This window comes from Bactrocera neohumeralis, unplaced genomic scaffold, assembly GCF_024586455.1.
Source record: "Bactrocera neohumeralis isolate Rockhampton unplaced genomic scaffold, APGP_CSIRO_Bneo_wtdbg2-racon-allhic-juicebox.fasta_v2 cluster09, whole genome shotgun sequence".
Lineage (NCBI taxonomy): Eukaryota > Metazoa > Arthropoda > Insecta > Diptera > Tephritidae > Bactrocera > Bactrocera neohumeralis.
This window is the reverse complement of record NW_026089622.1, coordinates 32,570,724-32,589,450: the sequence shown is the minus strand read 5'-3', so window position 1 is coordinate 32,589,450 and position 18,727 is coordinate 32,570,724. Positions and strand designations below refer to the sequence as shown.

Here is an 18,727-nt window from a genome sequence, read left to right as displayed (position 1 = left end):
GTGGTGGTGACGAGATGAAGGGGTTTGCACCCTCTTGTCCCAAGATCAGCAGGATTGTCAGCACTGGCTACGTGTCGCCAAGTGGCTGATCATACTAGATCAAGTATTTGGGACTTTCGATTAGAAATATATATTTTCCACGGGGGTGGTGGATTTTCTAACCAGGCTAGAACTATTTCGGAATCGGACCAGAGGTATAATTTATATTTTGCCATGTTTAAGTGGGTCTGCACCATGGAAACTAGCTTTGCTAGTAGCAGAGCGCCACAGAGTTCAAGTCGTGGTAGACTTATGGTTTTTAGAGGCGCAACTTTTGCTTTTTCCACTAGTAGGGGGCTTGTAGTTGCAATATCGCTTTGTGTGCGCACATATATAGTGGCACAATATGCCTTTTCAGAGGCGTCGCAGAAGCCGTGTAGTTCCACTTTGTATTCGGGGGAATAGTTTACCCACCGTGGAATTTGTATCTGCGAAATGTCGGTCAGATTATTAGCGAACTGGAACCATTTTTCTAAGCGAAGAGGTTTCACTTGTTCGGCCCAGTCAGTTCCATCTAGCCATAATTCTTGAATCAGGATTTTTGCTTGTATCATAATTGGCGCAAGCCATCCTGCGGGGTCAAAAAGTTTTGCCATTGAGGATAAAATTTGCCTCTTTGTTATGACGGATAATGCGGTTATGGACTCTGTCGTATATGAGACCTGGTCCGATATCGCATTTCATTGGATGCCCAGTGTTTTGGTTATACTTTCCTTTTCAAAGATAAGGAAATTAGTATCCAATTTGTTACAGTTTGGTACATTTTTTAAGATACTTGGGTGATTAGGTGTGATTTTTTTTAGAGGAAGCCCTGCGGTGTTGAGGGCCTTTATCACTTGTGATAAGGACTCGTATGTTTGTGAGAGGCTGTGGCTCCCAGACAGAATATCGTCTACATACGATTGTGTTTTTAAGACTTGTGTTGCCAGTGAAAATTCTGACTTTGTGCCTTCTGCCAGTTCGTGGAGTGTACGAATGGCGAGGTATGGGGCACAGTTTACGCCAAAGGTAGCTGTTTTTAAGTTAAAGTCGCGTAGTGGACCATTGGGAGATTTTCGGAAAATAATTCGTTGAAAATCTTGATCATCTTTATGTATGACTATTTGTCGATACATTTTTTCAACATCCCCATTGAAAACGTAATTGTATATACGCCAATTTAAGATGAGGAGCATTAAATCTGGTTGGAGTGTGGGTCCCGTGAATAGAGTATCATTGAGGGAATTCCCGAGCTAGTGAATCGTGAGGCATTGAAGACAACTCTAACTTTTGTTGTTTTTCTGTCAGGCTTTACTACTGCATGGTGTGGCAAGTATAATGAGTGATATTTGCCTTTTATGATTTTTTCGCATGGGCTTACTTCCTCCATGTGATCTAAATAAAGGTATTCTTCTAAGACTCCATCATAATGTAGTTGTGGCTTTGTAAAAGTCTTCACAATACTGATCTTCTGGCGTTGTACTTGAAATGGGGGGAAGTTCTTCTAACTCCCAAAATTTCCTTAATTGTGAATTAAGGAATTCATTGGATATCTCTTCCACTTGAGTTGTCATGGTGGTAACTGGTTCTGTCACTAGTCCACTTAGTATCCAACCGAATATAGTATTTATAGCTAGAAGGGTGTTTGAAATGTTTTCAACCCCTTCTAGAATAATTTGAGGAATAATAGAAGATCTATTTGAGCGGGGGTGTTTCAGTTAGGATCTGATAGCTTTAGGTGTGTAACCTTTTGCCAATGCTTGCTATTTATATGATAGCTTGGAAACATGTTCGTAAGTTGCGGTAAGACTATAGCTTCTGCTTGAATGCGCTTATCCGCTTGGGGGGAAATTAGGGTAATGGGGCAGATTTTATTTGAGTTTTGTACTACTCTTCCGCCCATTTCCGTAATTTCATAATTGGCTTGTATTGTTGGTAGTTTCAAACTATTTTGCGCCCTAGACGCTATGGATGATCGTTGTGATCCTTGGTTTCCTCGGTGTTCGATGGTGATAACTGCTATGGGTAGTAGTACCCTACTTTGATTCTCGCTGTGTAGCGTTTGAGTTTTTAAAGCTTTTGAGCAGCATGGTTTCTCTTGGCAAATTTCGGGATTTTGTGTTTCGGGAGTTGCGGTTGCAACTAAACCCGTGGCTCTTTTGGAGAAAGCGCTACTTTGGGGTGTGCTAGGAAAGTTATTGAAATGCAACATTGAATTATGCCTCTTGTGGCAATATATGCAATTGAATTTGCTCTCGCAATTACTGAGATTGTGTGAGTGTGACAAGCCGTTTGTACAGAGTCTTTTTGCTCTGACAAAGTTGTTCCTTTCATTGACATTCAATTTTTTAAATTTCTCGCAAGCTTTTAACTTATGTCCTCCAGTACATAGTTCGCATGACGTTTGTTTATATTGTTCGGATGTGAACGATTGATTTTTAAAGAAGCTTCTGTTTAAATTGTGGTTGTTACTTGCTTGGGGTCTAATGAAACTTCGATTTAGGTCGTGTTGAACGTTTTTAGTTCTGACCGTTTTTTTTATCTACCCTTTCCGCAATTTCATACTGGGAAATTGAGAAATCTTTCATTTGTTGCCACGTTTAGCATTTTCTTCGTGATGAGAGCGATTGCTTTCACAGAAGCAAAGATTTTTTCCGGTAATGCCGCGGAGCATATATTTACTAGTATGGGGTCCCAATTGTCTGTAGGAATATTCTGTGTCGCTAGAACCGACAAGCAATTTGAAACAGTGGATTGAAATTTTATAAATTCTTCACTTGTTTCTTTCTGAATTTTTGGTAAATTCATTAATATTGTGACTTATTTGTTGACTAATATTCTTTCGTTCTCGTAACGAGCTTTTAGAGCTTCCCAAGCATAATTGAAATTTTCGTCATTAAGCTTAGTACGCAGCTCTCAAGAAACGTAAAAACTTCATATAAAAAAACGCTTAAGAAACGGTCAAGATACTTTCCTGCGACAAACTTACTTGTGCTAGTACGCAGCTCTCAAGAAATCTAGTACTAATTTTTGATACTTTTTTTCAGTAAAATGTGAACATGGCAAACCTGGTTTTGCGAAGAAACATCAATTCAACAATTGTTTCTTGAAGGAAATTCGAAGTAATCGTCAAATTCTTCCTAAATTAGTTGAAATCATTATTATGAAGTACATATATTCCATTTTGAAATGTTGTATAAAACCTACCAATCATCAACAACATTTCTTAAATCTCAATGAAAATATTTATGTTACCATACACATACACATATACATATTACGCACAAAGTTTGTTTTCTTTGTTTATTCTCTCTTGCTCTTCTAATGTAGATCGTTCACAATGCGTAGCCAGCTGTCAAAATTACTTGAGAAATAATGTATTTTTTTCTTGAGCAATTACTTGAGAGCTGCGTACCAACCTTTAAGGCGAACTGCTTGACTATTACGCCTGCCGGACCTTTTGTTTTGTATCGGATGTGATACAATTTTTGCGCTTGTGATAATTTAAGATGGTTTGTGTACACGGCCGTAAACATGTCGCGGAAGGACGGCCATTATTCATAACCTCCGTGAAATATTTCTGTATCGCATGCCGGCACTTTAAGGTGGATGCCTGAACTCGCCTCTTGGCTTTGAATTTGTGGCAGCTCTACTCTACTGTGGGGAGTAGGTGCAATTGCTTTAATTAATCTCAATTGATTGGAGACCATAGCTCTCTTTTCCTCGTACTGGTCTAAGCAGTTTTCGTATTTCGAACAAGCCAAGGCTTTAAAATTTTCCGGAAGATCTGATTCGTCAGATTCTAGATTTGCGTCATACGCAGCTTGGAGACGTGTCCAGAAATTGCCTAGATTTTCTTTTTTGATTTCTAGTACCGATTCAGAATTGTCCTGAATCGGTGAAGATGAAAATCGAGTGCAGTATCGAATTGGACTGTCACTCTCAGCAATAAATTTTGTATATGAAATATCTTAATTTTTTTTTTTGTTTTTGTAGCACCTTGCTTTGAGCGTGTAGCTTCAACAGGTGTACATGGGCTCTTTTCTTCAGAGATCATTTTTTGTACTTTCAGATATTGAATCGATTTAGATTCCTTAGAATCTCCGTTCATTTAGATAATAGGTAAAAATTGAAAATATGAGAAAGAAAAAACTTTTTTTGTATTTGTGGTAGCAATAAATACGTTTGAATCTTAAAGATAAGCGGTTTGTATGTTTGTTGTATACACAAGTATCTAATAACGAACGCGTATTTCCTTTTCCTTATTATAATCTTGTGTTTTTGTTGTATATGCAATGTACGAACTAACGAACGAGTGTTTCGTTTTCCTTATTCCTAATAGTTGCTATTAATTTGTTTTGTTTTCTTTCTATTTTATTTATTGCTTCCCACTCGTTAGTTTACACTTGCGTATACGGGCGATAATGAGAGAAAGCAAAAGGTTAATGGCCTTTGAGTCTGCACTATATGTGCGTGTTTATGTGCATAGGTTATATGCTTAAAATGTTCTTGCAATCCTGCTTGCTTGTATTTTTATTAACAAGGACAAGGGGTATTGCTGAAAATGTGCCGATTTTGTCTTTGAATATCGAATATATAAGTAAATGTTAATATGCGCTTTGGCTACCAATTCTTGGGTTTTTGTTTGCTTTATTGAAGTTATACTTCTTATACCAGAGAACGTATATTTACAGAGAAGGTCCAACAACGGACGAGCGTGTGAACTGTCAAAAGCTAACAAAATGCGATGAGTGCATTTCACCACAGCTAGCTAAGAAGGAGAAATCTTAACAGTGGCGCGTGAACAGAGCTGAGCATTTAATGAAAATTATGCTCAGAAACATGCATTGCTATTACAGACGTCTGTTGGCCTTTTGCTTATATTTTTATATGCTCACATGCCATCATGTTAATTGATGTGACTATCATTTTGCGTATTTTTATGAATATATGCATAATTTATATCATTCTAATTAAATTATGCTATTTTCAAAACAATATTTGTAGTTAATGTGCAATTAAGAGTTATTTATTAAAATATTACTTATGTTTGAGAATATATTATAATTTCATATGTATATAAGTATGTTTGTAAATATAATATACATATGTATGAATATGTATGTATGTATATGAGATACTATCATAATATCACAAAAACTTAATATACATATTACAATAATATGTCATTTAATTTTCATACGCATCTACATATCAGCGCATACATAATTACATATGCACATATGTATGTAAGTACAATTCAAATTCAAATCGTAATATCATTTACCAGTAAAAAGTGTGCGCGCACTGCTCTATATGTATGTATGTACACGCATATGTGTACGACATTGCCGAACAAATAATGTATACCAACCAACATACAAATATGAGTACACATGTAAATATGTGCGCATGACATTCCCACACAAATAATGCATACACAACATACATACTTATACATACGTTCACATGTAGATATGTCACCCGCAAAAACTACGAATATTGTTCTACAAAAACAACAATGGTTTCAAGTAGCATCAGCAGCGTCACAAGTCAATATGGCAGCCAAGTCAATGCCCAACTTTGTAGAAAAACACACAACAACAATATTTTCATTTATGAACGCAAGCGCACTTTCAAAAGGCAAACTTGCTTCATTCATAAAAACAAATACCATTACATCTCCCCGAGCATGCCTTTGCCAACAAGCGTCTTTTCGCGACGATGGCAAAAGCAAAAAATCATAAATTGAACAATTTCTGATATTTGTATGAGAAGGAAAAAGCGACAACCCCACAAATATAAGTATAGAATAAAATTGACTACTTAGTTTATTTGTCGATTTTCAACTCATGCAATGTGCCAAAATATATAAAATATTCAATATTCCTCTGATTTATGTGTACAGTGGATCCGGGTTAAGTAGTACTCCGCTTATATGAAAATCATCCCTCTTAACTGCCTATATCTTGCTGCATCTCACGGTTTGTTTTTTAAAATACATAGAAATTATTGTTTACGCGGCTTGCAAAAATCTGAGTCGACATGTATGCAAGCTCACACACAAACATACATATCTACGTTGGTTTGTAAGCGAAGCTGGTACAGCGGCAAGGGAAGCAGTGGCTATTGGCGATCGTTCGTTTGTGTTTTCGGCACAGCTCGGATTTTCTACCAACAACACAATGTTGTGAAGCTTTGTCGTCGCGTCATTCTTTCGACACATTGATTCTTTGACATGAAAGCAAAAAATATGCATGTAGACAAATTTACAAACATTATGCGTATGGTTCTTTTATATTTGTTTACATGCACACATACTTATGTATGTATATATGTATGGGCAAATGTGCGGTCGCTTGGTCTTTTAACATGTTATCAAAACTTTTAAAGACCTGACCCGTAAATAAATATGTATGTATATATCTTATCAAACCTACATTAATTAAAGATTTACATACATAGGTAATAATGCATGTATGCCTTTATTATATATTTCCAAAGATTTTAAAGAATTCATCATGAAGTAGTTCAATTTGTACGTACATGTGTATGTACATGCTTGTGTGCTTTGATACAAAATATATAGAAAATATACATATGTATGTATGTATATGAATTATATGCAGTCGTTTGCGCATTGTACGAATCTGTAAGCGTACATTTCAAAACATTGAAATTAACATATTTTTTTCCATTGGCTCTAACAACTACTCAGTTCTGTTATTGTCGTGCCCCTGATGTTAAGTGGTGAAATGCGCTAATAATTTTCTGTGGTGAAATGCACTAATCCAAAACAGTAAATATCCCAAAATTGAAATATCCCTAAATTCTCGACATCGTGAACCTTTTCTATAATATACGTTCTCTGCTTATACGAGTTCGGAAAAGATTGCGATAGATTCAGGTTGCTCAATATGAATCTAACGCAACCTTGTCTGCGAAGATGTTCGAGCAGCAAGCGAAGCGGTGACAATCGGCGATCGTTTGTTCGTTTCTTTCGGCACAGCTCGGCTTTTCTACCAACAACAAAATGCTTCAATGCTTATGCTGTTGTTGTTTTTGTAGAACAATGTTTCAATTTTTGGTTGGTGACATATTCACATGCGCATATATGTATGTTTGTATGCTTGCGCATTATTGAAGTTATACTTCTTTTTCTTTCGTTTATCTTTCATTTCTGCGAATTCTCAACTATTTTGCGTATCTTTTGGTTCAAATACTCTGCGTTGGCCGTTGAAAAATTAAGGCTATACTTTACAGGATCATTCCTGTAGTTAGTCTTCATTTACATTTTTTGGAAATCGACCCGCGATGACGAGGTATATCGTTTTATCTGACAGCGTGAGGTTTAAGAAGTTCATTTCTAATTTTGTCTTATGGCATATTAGAAATGATGTTTCTTCGAAAATCGTTCGCTTACAATGGATAAAACGACTTCTGAGTGGTGATTTTAATGAATAAATTCCTTTTGGGTGAAATGCTCTGCGTTGGCCTTTGAAAAGTTAAGACTATACTTCTCAGGATCATTCATTCCTTTCATTTCTTCAAAGAAATTAATGACCTTTAGAAATATGCATATTTGCATTATTTCGTTGTCATTTCCATATTCGTAGCAATAGAATTTCTATGGCATAAGTAAAGTAATGGCCGCCGATTGTCACCCCTTGCCGCTGTAGCAGCTTCGCCTACAAACATGCGTAAATATGTATGAATGTATACGTATGATCGTGAATACATATCGACGCAGATTTTTGCGAGAAGCACCAGAAATTTGTGCAATTTATGATTTTTAGCTTTTGCCATCGTCGCGAAAAGATGACTTGTTGGCAAAGGCATGCCCGGGGAGATGTTACGGCCTATGTTTTTATGAATGAAGCGAGATCGCTTGTGGAATTTGCGCCTGCGTTAATTTTTTTTTTTTTTTTATAGTAGGGGGAAGCATCGAAAGCCGGAGTGCGGAACTTTAATCCGCTAAACCTAACCTACTCCCAACTCAAGATTCTCCCACGGGACCACCGATTAAGTATTACTTCGTGGGAGGGACAGGACATTTAAGTCTCATCTATCGTGCGGACTGACGGACGCCTAATTTGTTCAAAAAGTCTCAGTTGGGTCATTATGGATGCTGACGCTTCGCTGACAGCTTTCCATTTATCAGTCGACTGACACATGAGTGTCGTTAAATTATTGACTGTAAAACTACCACCGAGTTTGGTTTTTAGCTTTTCCCTTGTATTCGAAAATCGAGGGCAATAAAATAGTACATGTTCCGAGTCTTCTATATACTCTGTACACGTCGGACAGTTCGGACTAATGTCATTGTGGAATCTGAAAAGGTAGCTTCTAAAGCATCCATGTCCACTAAGTATTTGGGTCAGATGGTAATCTAGATCCCCATGTCGTCTCTCTATCCACGAGTGGATGTCCGGTATAAGTCGATGAGTCCAGCGCCCTTTGGTTGAGGAATTCCACCGCTCCTGCCACATTTTAGTGCTCTTGTTTCTCTCCTCTGTCCTTGCCAATTCTGTTTTAGTCGTTGAAAGCTGATATAAGCGCTCGAGTTCATCTCCCTGGATGTCAATGGGCGGCATGCTAGCTTCAGCAGCGTCGGTTGATATAGTCCGGAAAGCACTTATTACCCGAATTGCAGAAAGCCTATGCACTGTATTTATTTGTTTAGCATACGATTTTATATCCATTGCCTGTATCCATTCTGGTGCCGCATAAAGTATTACGGAACTCATTGCCTTCGCTATTAAGAATCGCCGGCTGGAACGCACACAGCCTCTATTGGTCATCATTCTTGATAGGGCATTATAAATTTTGTTTGCCTTCGCGGAAGAATACTCCAGGTGTTCTTTAAATTTTAATTTGGAATCCAATATTACTCCCAGATACTTCAGTTGCGGCTGCGAAGTAATCTCGCATTCCCCTATGGTGAGCTCTATTCGTTATTCTATCTTCCTAGTGCTTATGAGTAAAACTTCTGTTTTTTCCTCCGCCAGTTTCAGACTCACAGAAGAGAAGCCTGCGTTCATGAATGAAATCGTTTTTGTTGTAAAATGTACTACAATTGTTCTTCGCCAATTTGGCTGCCATATTGTCTTGTGAAGATCAATTTTTTGTTGGTGACATATTCATATGTGTAGGCAATGTATGCAAATATATGTACATATAAGTATATATGAATGTATGAACATGCAAGTCAATGCGCGCAGATGTAATAAGTATATTGATACATAAGTGATGAAAATATGATTTCAATTTCTGAACGCGCACATGCGTATACATACACTCATATGAGCATGTGCAGATACACAAGATAGGATAGAAGATGTATGCCTTTTAACATCGTATACTATACAAATAAATATTTTTCTTACTAATAGAAATTAAATTTATCACACAATATACATATACATAATATTGCTGTGATAAATTTAATTTCTATTAGTAAGAAAAATATTTATTTGTATAGTCTACGATGTTAAAAGCAAAAAATTAAAAATTTAATCGGTCGAGATTCGAACCTGTGGTAGCATCTTGACTTTCCAAGCGCCACCAACACCACCATTGACACTTAGGTTGCGCTGACTTAAGTATGGTTTGGTTATGAATGTAAGAAACATACGATGGTTCTAATAATTTTGTTTAAGTATAGAAATATGCTTTTGTAGAACATTTGCTTTCGCAAACATACAGACAAATGTGCAGACGACATAATATATGTACATATGTATGATTGTTTCGCATTTTTCTTCTATGCCGGTCAAATTTTTATACAAAAATCAGCTGAAATGTGTGAGAAAATAAAACGGACAACTAGGGCAAATAATTTTTAAAAAATTTATTGACAATTAAATATAAATGAAAATACATGTAAATTTACTTAAATTTATTTAAATTTATTGAAATTTCGTTTCGCATTTTTCGGCACTTTCAAATTCACGACTTAACCCGCACACGTCTTATTCGCGCAAAATTTCCAACTTTATGAAAATTGGCGCAATTATTGACACTTCAATTTTATGTAAAGTTTAAAACATATTTACATATGAATATATAATATATTTCTTCATTTTATGTGCATAATAAATTTATAAAATGTGAATTTAAGTTTTCTAGTTTTCTTTCATTCAAACTGATATGCATTTCTTGGAATATCACTAAGAAGTATAACTTCATCCGCGCGTAGGGACTCCACGCACCTTTTTTTTATTTTTCGTATATATTTGTAATTATTATTATTTTTTATTTTTTTTATTAACATAATGTAATTTTTTCCTTATTAAATGATTGCATTTACCGCACCGAAAGTTTTTCCGAAATATTTAAATCGTAATTTAATTATGTACCCTATGTACGTTATATCCGTATGCATGTATATGTTTAATATATATTTATATAAGCATTTTCATTAAATGGAACTGCAATATGTTTAAACAAAATATATATTATGGTCACAAGTATCTTTTTTTTATATATGCAGATATATAAAACTGCCTTGCATATGTATGTATAAAAGCCCACAACTTGAGAAAAGTTTCCCAATTGTAGCCAAAATGAATTTTTACAACTGGCATCACCACCATTACTGTTCTATCGCATGAACAGTGGTGTGAACAAAATAGGAACAACCATAAGGTGTTGTGAAGTTTTAAAATGTGTTTTCTTATTAAATAAAATTGTTTTTAGATACAAGTATAACCTATATAATTTTTTCCTAACAGAGATTACAATTTCCCACCATGCAAAGGTAAATAAATAATATCAATATTAATGCGAAACTCTAAAACCTGCAAATTATGTTCAGAGATAAAGAGATGTCCAATTGCTAGACGTCAAAACCTCCTGAACTTTGACAGTTGATCGAAATCAGGAGGTTTTGATGTTTAGCAATTGGAAACGAGCCATGGCCAGATTGAAATCTTACCAAAAAGATATGTAAACGGAGGGATTTGTTGCATCGTTCAAGACCACTTATTAAAAATGTAAAACAATGAAAATTAAATAAATTTGTGAAATTTAAAGATATTTGATGAAATGTTTTGTAATTTGAAGCGTCATAGTATTATTTTCAATGGAAAATTATTAAAAACATTTAATGGTTGAGAGCTAATAAGCTTAATTCTCTTTATTGACTATTGAAAGGTCAAAAATCAATTGTTCTAATATACTATAAAAATATTTAAATAGTTTCTCCATATAATAAATAACCATGTATAGTAATTTTTATTCGTACTAAATGTTGGGTTTTTTGATTTAAATGCCCAAAAATTATTATTTTGTTCAATATGGCCATAATGGAAAATGTTATAAAAAACGCTAATTTTGAGGCGCTCTCACACTGGAATAAGTTGAACATCCCTTCATTCCTGCATTGTGCGATGAACATTAAGTTTCGGAGGAATGTAATTGATTTTTTTCGCAACATTTTATGCCCTTCCCTCCGTAAACTGATATTCCCCTCATCTAGCAATCGTGCGCACTTTGCTAACTTTTGCGGGCTAAAAATGTGCCCATCCCTGCACTTGATGAAGACTTATATTTTCGGTTTTTAAATAATCTTTAATGTTTACACTTTTGAATTCATTATCGCAAATTAATTTATTAAAATGTCGCTTTTGAGATTTATAAAGTCTAAGTTTCTCTATTATAGTTTGATTGGTTCTGTCTTCAAGGTACAGGTATCCCTCGAATAACACGGTTAATTGGTTCCGTGTTAATAGAAATAGTGTTATTTGATACTAATAAATCATACAGTTTTGGAGATACCGTTCCGTGCTATTTAAAACCGTGCAACTCGAAACTCGAGATCCATACAAATTTGTACAATTGGTTCCAAAGATTAATTAAGAAAACATTAAAAATAAGAACAAATTTTTTTTTATTTTTAGTTATAAAATTTCAGTTATACAAAAATAACAAAATTCATTCAATTTAGAAAAGTGAAACTTAAAAATTTAAAAGGTAAAATTTTATAAACGCAATAAACATATGTTCAACCACTGATTCAAATGCATTATTGCGTCATACTACAAACAGTCGTTCGAAGGAAAATTATACTCAATTTTAACAGGAATTTTCGCGAATTCGTGTAATTCGAACTCCGTGTTATTCGAGGGTTGTCGCAATTTTTAACTGTGCTATTCGAGATTTCGTGCAACTCAAGTACCGTGCAATTCGAGAGATACCTGTAAAAGGCAACAGCAAATTTTAAACTCTGTCAATGTCGTCGTATATCTCATATAGCTCATCGTTCTATCGAATGCGATATCCGCCGTGGCCAACGAGCAAAGCACCATACTTCTTTCGCAGAATCTTTCTCTCGAAAACTCGTAACGTCCATCCTCTGCACCATATATCAGGACGGGAATAATGAGTGACTTATAGAGTTTGGTTTTCGTTCGTCGAGAGAGAACTTTACTTCTCAATTGCCTACTTAGTCCGAAGTTGCACCTGTTGCCAAGAGATATTATCAAAAGGGGGGTCTCTCATCCGAGGCTGTTTAAACTTTTTCATTGGGGTCGTTTTACAGTGGCGGGTCCCAAACCACGAAACACATCGTGAAAGAGGAGGAAAAAACTGATATGATCTAAATAAAGGCACAGCTGAGATCAAGGAGTCTGGGCTGAATTTCTATTGGCATGCAAAACTAATAAATACTCACCACTGAAAAATGTTAAATACAAATAAGAAACCTTGTGAAAAACGGGATCCAGAAAAGGCAAATTTTATAATTTTCGAAATTTAATTTCTTGAATAAAATCGGATAATTTTGGTAACAGAAAAGCCCAATCATACAATAATCACCATCATCATCCGCATTGAAGATCCTCTAAACCCAAATTGAAATCAATTAAAATATCTAGTCAGTATTGCTATTGAGCTGGGCGTAACAGAGTTGCGTAGAAGTTATTTTAAGCTACTTTTTAAGAAAGAAATTTATCTCTGTATTATGTATTATTAAAATAATGCAAATTCTACAAATATTTTTTTAGAAGTACATAGGCTATACTTAAAAATTAAACCTTGGACTAAATAAAAATATTGTAATTTTTTTATGTAAACAAACGTATTTTGTTGTACATATTTTCATTGCTAAATGCTGAAATGTTGAGACAGCTAACATATAAATATGTATGTTGGACCAAACCAAATGTATGAGTGTGGACAGTGGCGGATTTGCCCTAAGGCCCAGTAGGCCCGGACCTAGGGCGGCCAGATATTAAGGGCGGCAAATCGTGCCAAAGAAATCACTGATAACAACAAGATTAACAAGAAATAACTCAAATGCAAAGTATCTTAACTGTAGTCTTATATAATCTTCCTAAATCACTATTTTTGCGAATCAAAGTATAAATAATTTCGTACATCGTACACATCAAGTATCTAGGAAGAATAGGTACTTAGGTACCTAACCTATTGTTATTACGCGCGTGTCAGTCAAGCTCGTGCGGACGCGCGTGCTGTGCGTCGCGCCGCTGCCCTCCCTACCCACGCCTTGCTCGCTTGCCCGATCGTGACTGCGATTGTCAACAATGTGCGTATAGCAATTGCAGTGAGCGGATTAAGTTTTTCATTAATTTGGTAACGACATTCGCGACGCGACGTGTATGCACTGCTATATTATACCTTTTAACATAAATATTTGTAATTATCTCACGCACACTTAAAAACTTTGTGTTACATAGTTAAATATGGACGGAAAGAAAAGCGTAAGGTAAAGTGGGGCAGAGTATCCCAAACGAGCTAAAGAAAAAGATGATAAACAAAAGGATACGATTAAAAAAACGCGGAAATTAGACGATTTCTTTGGAAAACCGTCTACAGATATTCAAGATCCTATTATTGACCCAACTGGCGTTCTAAGTAGTATTGGCGTTCCGTCAACTGATGATTCTGCAGTGTCTAAAGTGTCTTCAAGTGAAAATACTTTGATCAATGTGGCAAGTATATCAAAAGAACAAGCCGAAGATATCCCACTCGTACCGGGAGTGGCAGGTGTAGGAGTGCAGCCAAATCCTCCGGACCAGGAGCTCTACGAAATCAACGACGATCCAGCTAAATGGACAATCGACGAGTTCACGCGTGAACGTTTTAAAACGGCCCTCATAGCTGTTTTTTGGGGATGTTTACTAGATCGCATTAACGCCACAAGTAAAAAACTTCAGAGTGTGGAAATTGACATTACCATTGTCATAGAACTATACGAGGCTTTAATACATTTTGTTGGTGAAACAAGAGAGAATCTCGATGTACAGGAATACGAAAAAGATTTTCGACGGAATCGAAAGCCTAAGCCGTTTCCTGGCTAGACAAATACAGGTGAAGAGATGCAACATAAAAATGGTTGTGAAAATTTTAGAATAAATACTTTTTTAGTAGTAATTGATACATTGTCAGAAGAACTGAAAAGACGGCGGGATGCTTATAAATGCATCAAAATGCATCGAGGCAGCTTTTTCCAAGTATTGAAAATGAAATTGAAGATGGAATTTTAGAGCCTCTTCCATTTTTTGAGGAGGATGTATCTTTTAATTTTGATAAGGCCGCGCAAACAGGTAGGTACAGAAAGGTACAGGTATAGAAAGGTACAGGCAGGTACAGAAAGGAAGAAGAAATTGAGGGAAGAGAATAGGGTTTTGAAAATAAAGTAAGATCAAAAAGAGCAGGAAAATAGAAGTTTAAAGGCCCAGTTAGTTGAAATGGCCGCAGAGTTAGAAAGATGTAGGGAACAGCTAAGGAATAGCTCATTTAGGGAACAGTCAGACCCTCTTTCTTTAGTTTGTAGTAAAGTTCCTCCTCAGTTAGGTGCTTGCATTAGGAGTAGTTTTATAAATAGTAATCGCCGTACCCATGGTCGGCGATATGACAATTTTTTGAAAACGCTAGCTTTGGGTGTATTTTTTCTATCGCCAGTTGCTTATCGGCACTTAAAGCACCAATTAGATTTTCCATCCGAAAGTACTTTGGAAAACTTTGTTACAGACTGGCCCCGTTTCCCAGGTTGCACCCAAAGTAGCATAAAATCGTTAGAGATTAGGAGTAGGGGATTCACTTTCGAACAAAAGTTCGTGTCGGTTTCATGTGATGAAATGTCATTTGCAGTATGATAGGAAATTCGATAGGGTGATAGGTATTGAGGATTATGGCGATGAAAATCGCACTTCTAGATTAGCAACTACTGCAATGACTATAATGGTGCAAGGTATAGGTGGAGAGCCTTGGTCTCACCCATTGGCTTATTTTTTCGTGAAAGGTTCCTGCTAAGGGGATGTCCTCAAGAAATACATTCTTGAAGCCATTACCCAACTGCAACATATAGGACTAATTCCTTGCCATTTTGTTTGCGACCAGGGCACCAATTTTCAGAATTTCGCTAATTTGTTAGGTGTTTCAGCGTCACGGCCTTTTTTAATGTTAATGGCAAGGAAGTGTATTTTTTTTACGATAGCCCCCATTTGATAAAAAGTAGTCGTAACTGTTTACAATACAAATAATTTAAAAAATACGGTTTTCTTTAAAAATAGACGGGTAAGTTGGTCGGATATTGTTCATTTTTATGAAACTGACTCTAAGTCGAGTTATCGGTGTGCGCATAAATTAACCGATGCTCATATTTATCCAAATACCTTCCAAAAAATGAAGGTTAAATTCGCGTCTCAAGTATTGAATAATACGGTCGCTTCTGGTATGTTGTCCCTATATAGCTCGGGAGCCTTCAGCTCGAATAGTAGGAGCTTTATTAATACCGCGGAATTCGTTTCGTTTTTTAATAAATTATTTGATATTTTAAATAGCAGTTTCGTTGAGGCTGTTGTACCCACTAAAAAAGTGTTTGTAGGTTCCCCTGAACAGTTAGAGTTTTTAAATGAGGCAGAACAAGTTTTAAAAACTATTCGGGTCGTAGACGAATTAGAAAGCAACACAACCAATAATTTTAGTTTTATAAAGGGGTGGGTGTTAAATATTAACAGTTTAAGACGATTGTGGCGATTTTTGTCATACTAGGGTTTTCCGTACTTGAAGACGAGACGACTATGTTAGGACAGTTTAGAACATTTTTTTGGGCAGATTCGAAGCAGAGGAGGTACTAGAGTAACGCCCTATATGTTCTCTAGTTTGTTTAGGAAATCGTGGGGCTTACGTTACGTAAACGTCGTAACAAAAGTAAATTTTCAAACTGCACACATGTTCCCTGCCTTTACCATATTTAGGAGATGAAATTCCTTCGGACGAATTCATCTTCATGCATCAAAATCAAATAGACAAATGCAATTTAGTGAAGCCGCCTGAGGATTTTATTGCATTTGTTAAAATCTTGGAAACCAGATTTTTAGAAGAATTTGACAGTAGTTTTCATAAAATAGGAATAGGAGATATTCTTTTTAATAAAATGAAAGATGTTAGGCCCTTTTTGTGTTGCGATAATTGTGACCCAAAAATAGTTATAGCCCTTTTTATTAGAATTAGAATATATTTCTTAACAAAAGTTTTAAATAAAGACCTTTCTGTCCCTAATTTTAAAAATAAAATTTTGTGTGTTTCACACCTATAGGTTTCAATTTTTTTTTTATTTTTAGTGGTTACAATATGCGAACTCAAACTTACGATAGAATATAAAAAAGTAAAACTTTTTTAAACAGGTAGGATAAAGAGGCTCTAAAATTAGAAAGCAATTTTATTTAACAAAAATTAGAATTTGGGATTTAAATGTAGGCATTTGTATATATGTATATACGTTATTTGTTATTATGCTGTGATATTTTTATATATTTTTTACATGAATTGTTATTGTTTTGTTTTTATCGTTATATGTATTCATTTATCGTTTTGTTTTTTTCGTTATATAATGAATTGTTATCGTTTTGTTTTTTTTATGTAAATAAATTTTTAATGGGTGATATAGGCCTAAAGGGGAACCGAGCACCCAAAACTAATTTCGGTAACGCGCCGTTTTGCATACCTCCTGGGTGGTGTGGAAAGTGCAATTAGGCATTTTAATTTAAATGCCCAAAAATTCTTATTTCGTTCGATCTGGCCACAATGGAAAATGTTATAAGCCGCCGCTCTCACACTGGAATAAGTTGGGCATCCCATTATTCCTGGCTTGTATATTGAACTAGAGGCATTGCCAGTTCATCGCATTTTTCATTCACAATAGCTATGATTTTTCCAAAAAAAGTAGTTGGCAATAACGTTCATTTTGGCAGATGAAAATGTAAACAAACCGAAATTACGAAATTTTGTCTTTTGTTTACGTTAAAATTAATACAAATTTGAATATTTGTTATAATTTTTTTGTATTAATATCATCAATTGAATAAAATAAATATATTTAATTATTTTAAGATCCCGTTTACAATGAAGAATTCAATCTAACCTTTTCTCCACATCAGACATTTTGAAACAAATTGAATAGCAGCTGACTGTTCCCGCCCGCATTGCCAACACAATTTCTCTAGAAAACTCGTAACGCCGACTCATCAGATGTTGTCATCGTCTATGCTTCTGCACCGTAAGTAGGACGGGAATAATGGGAGACTTATGCCCGGTTTCACAGTCCATACTTAAGTTGTGCCTAAATAAAATCTTAGCTAAGTATTGTTGCAAACTGAGTGGTCGTTTGCGTTTCACAGCTATATGCGGCGCAGCTATACAAATTATATACTTACTATCAAGTGAATTTACCAAAATTACCTACGGTCGTTTAATTCTCTTTCGTGGTTCATTCGTACCGCGAACATATTTACACATATACGCATATATACATACGGGCGCATATAAGTATATTCAATATATAATATACTGGAAGAAATAGCCAATCGACATTGGGTACAAATTATAAAAATAAATACATATAAAAAAGAATTTTTGTAACATATAAAATTTGTACAAAAGTGTATTGTCACGTATGCAGATACGCTAATTGCTTCAAAGTCCACGTTGGCATATGCTCCGCGATACCCCTTGGTTTTCGTCTAACAAAACCAAGCAGGATTGCGTATAAACTATATTCAAAGTCCACATTGGCATATTCCCGCAATACCCCTTGATTTTTGATCAACAAAATCAAGCAGGGTTGTGTAAAACACCAAAAGCGTAATACATATGTACATATGTACATGCATATGTACAAAGTGCATCGATCTCTAAAACGAGCACTCATGAGCACATAATAAATAAAAGATCCACCTATAGGTATACCCTATAGGACATTTTGACATAAAATATACATAAAACAAATATATACATATATAGAAAAATAAAACATATAAAATATTTCCGGGCAACAACAAATAATCAAATCAAATTTAAGAGATTTTCTGTATACGCGTAATATTTTACTTGAAAACTCTTATTTACTTAAAAGAGTTCACGTCTAAACATTTCGTTCAAAACTCTTACTTAAGAGTTCTCATTTCATAAATAATACATATATAAACGAAAATATTTTTTGAAATCTCGGTTTATCAAAAAGCCATTGGTTTCATTTATTTTTTTTATTATTTTTATTTTTTGAAAGTCTTACATAAAAAAGAGTCTTTTATTGAACATTTTACATACGAAACTTTTTTAAACATCTACAAGTCTAGTTTTCACTAAGAAGTTTTGATATTCTATACTTTTTTTAAATGAACTCAGACTCAAATGACTCTAAACCAAGTCAGTTACTAAAAGTCCCAAAGATGATTTCTGACGA

At 35.1% G+C, this 18,727-nt stretch overlaps 1 pseudogene; it reads left to right on the top strand.

The window, feature by feature from the left end:
- Positions 1-7,264: 7,264 nt before the first annotated feature.
- LOC126764818 (small nucleolar RNA U3) lies at positions 7,265-7,467 on the top strand (annotated as a pseudogene).
- Positions 7,468-18,727: the final 11,260 nt, after the last annotated feature.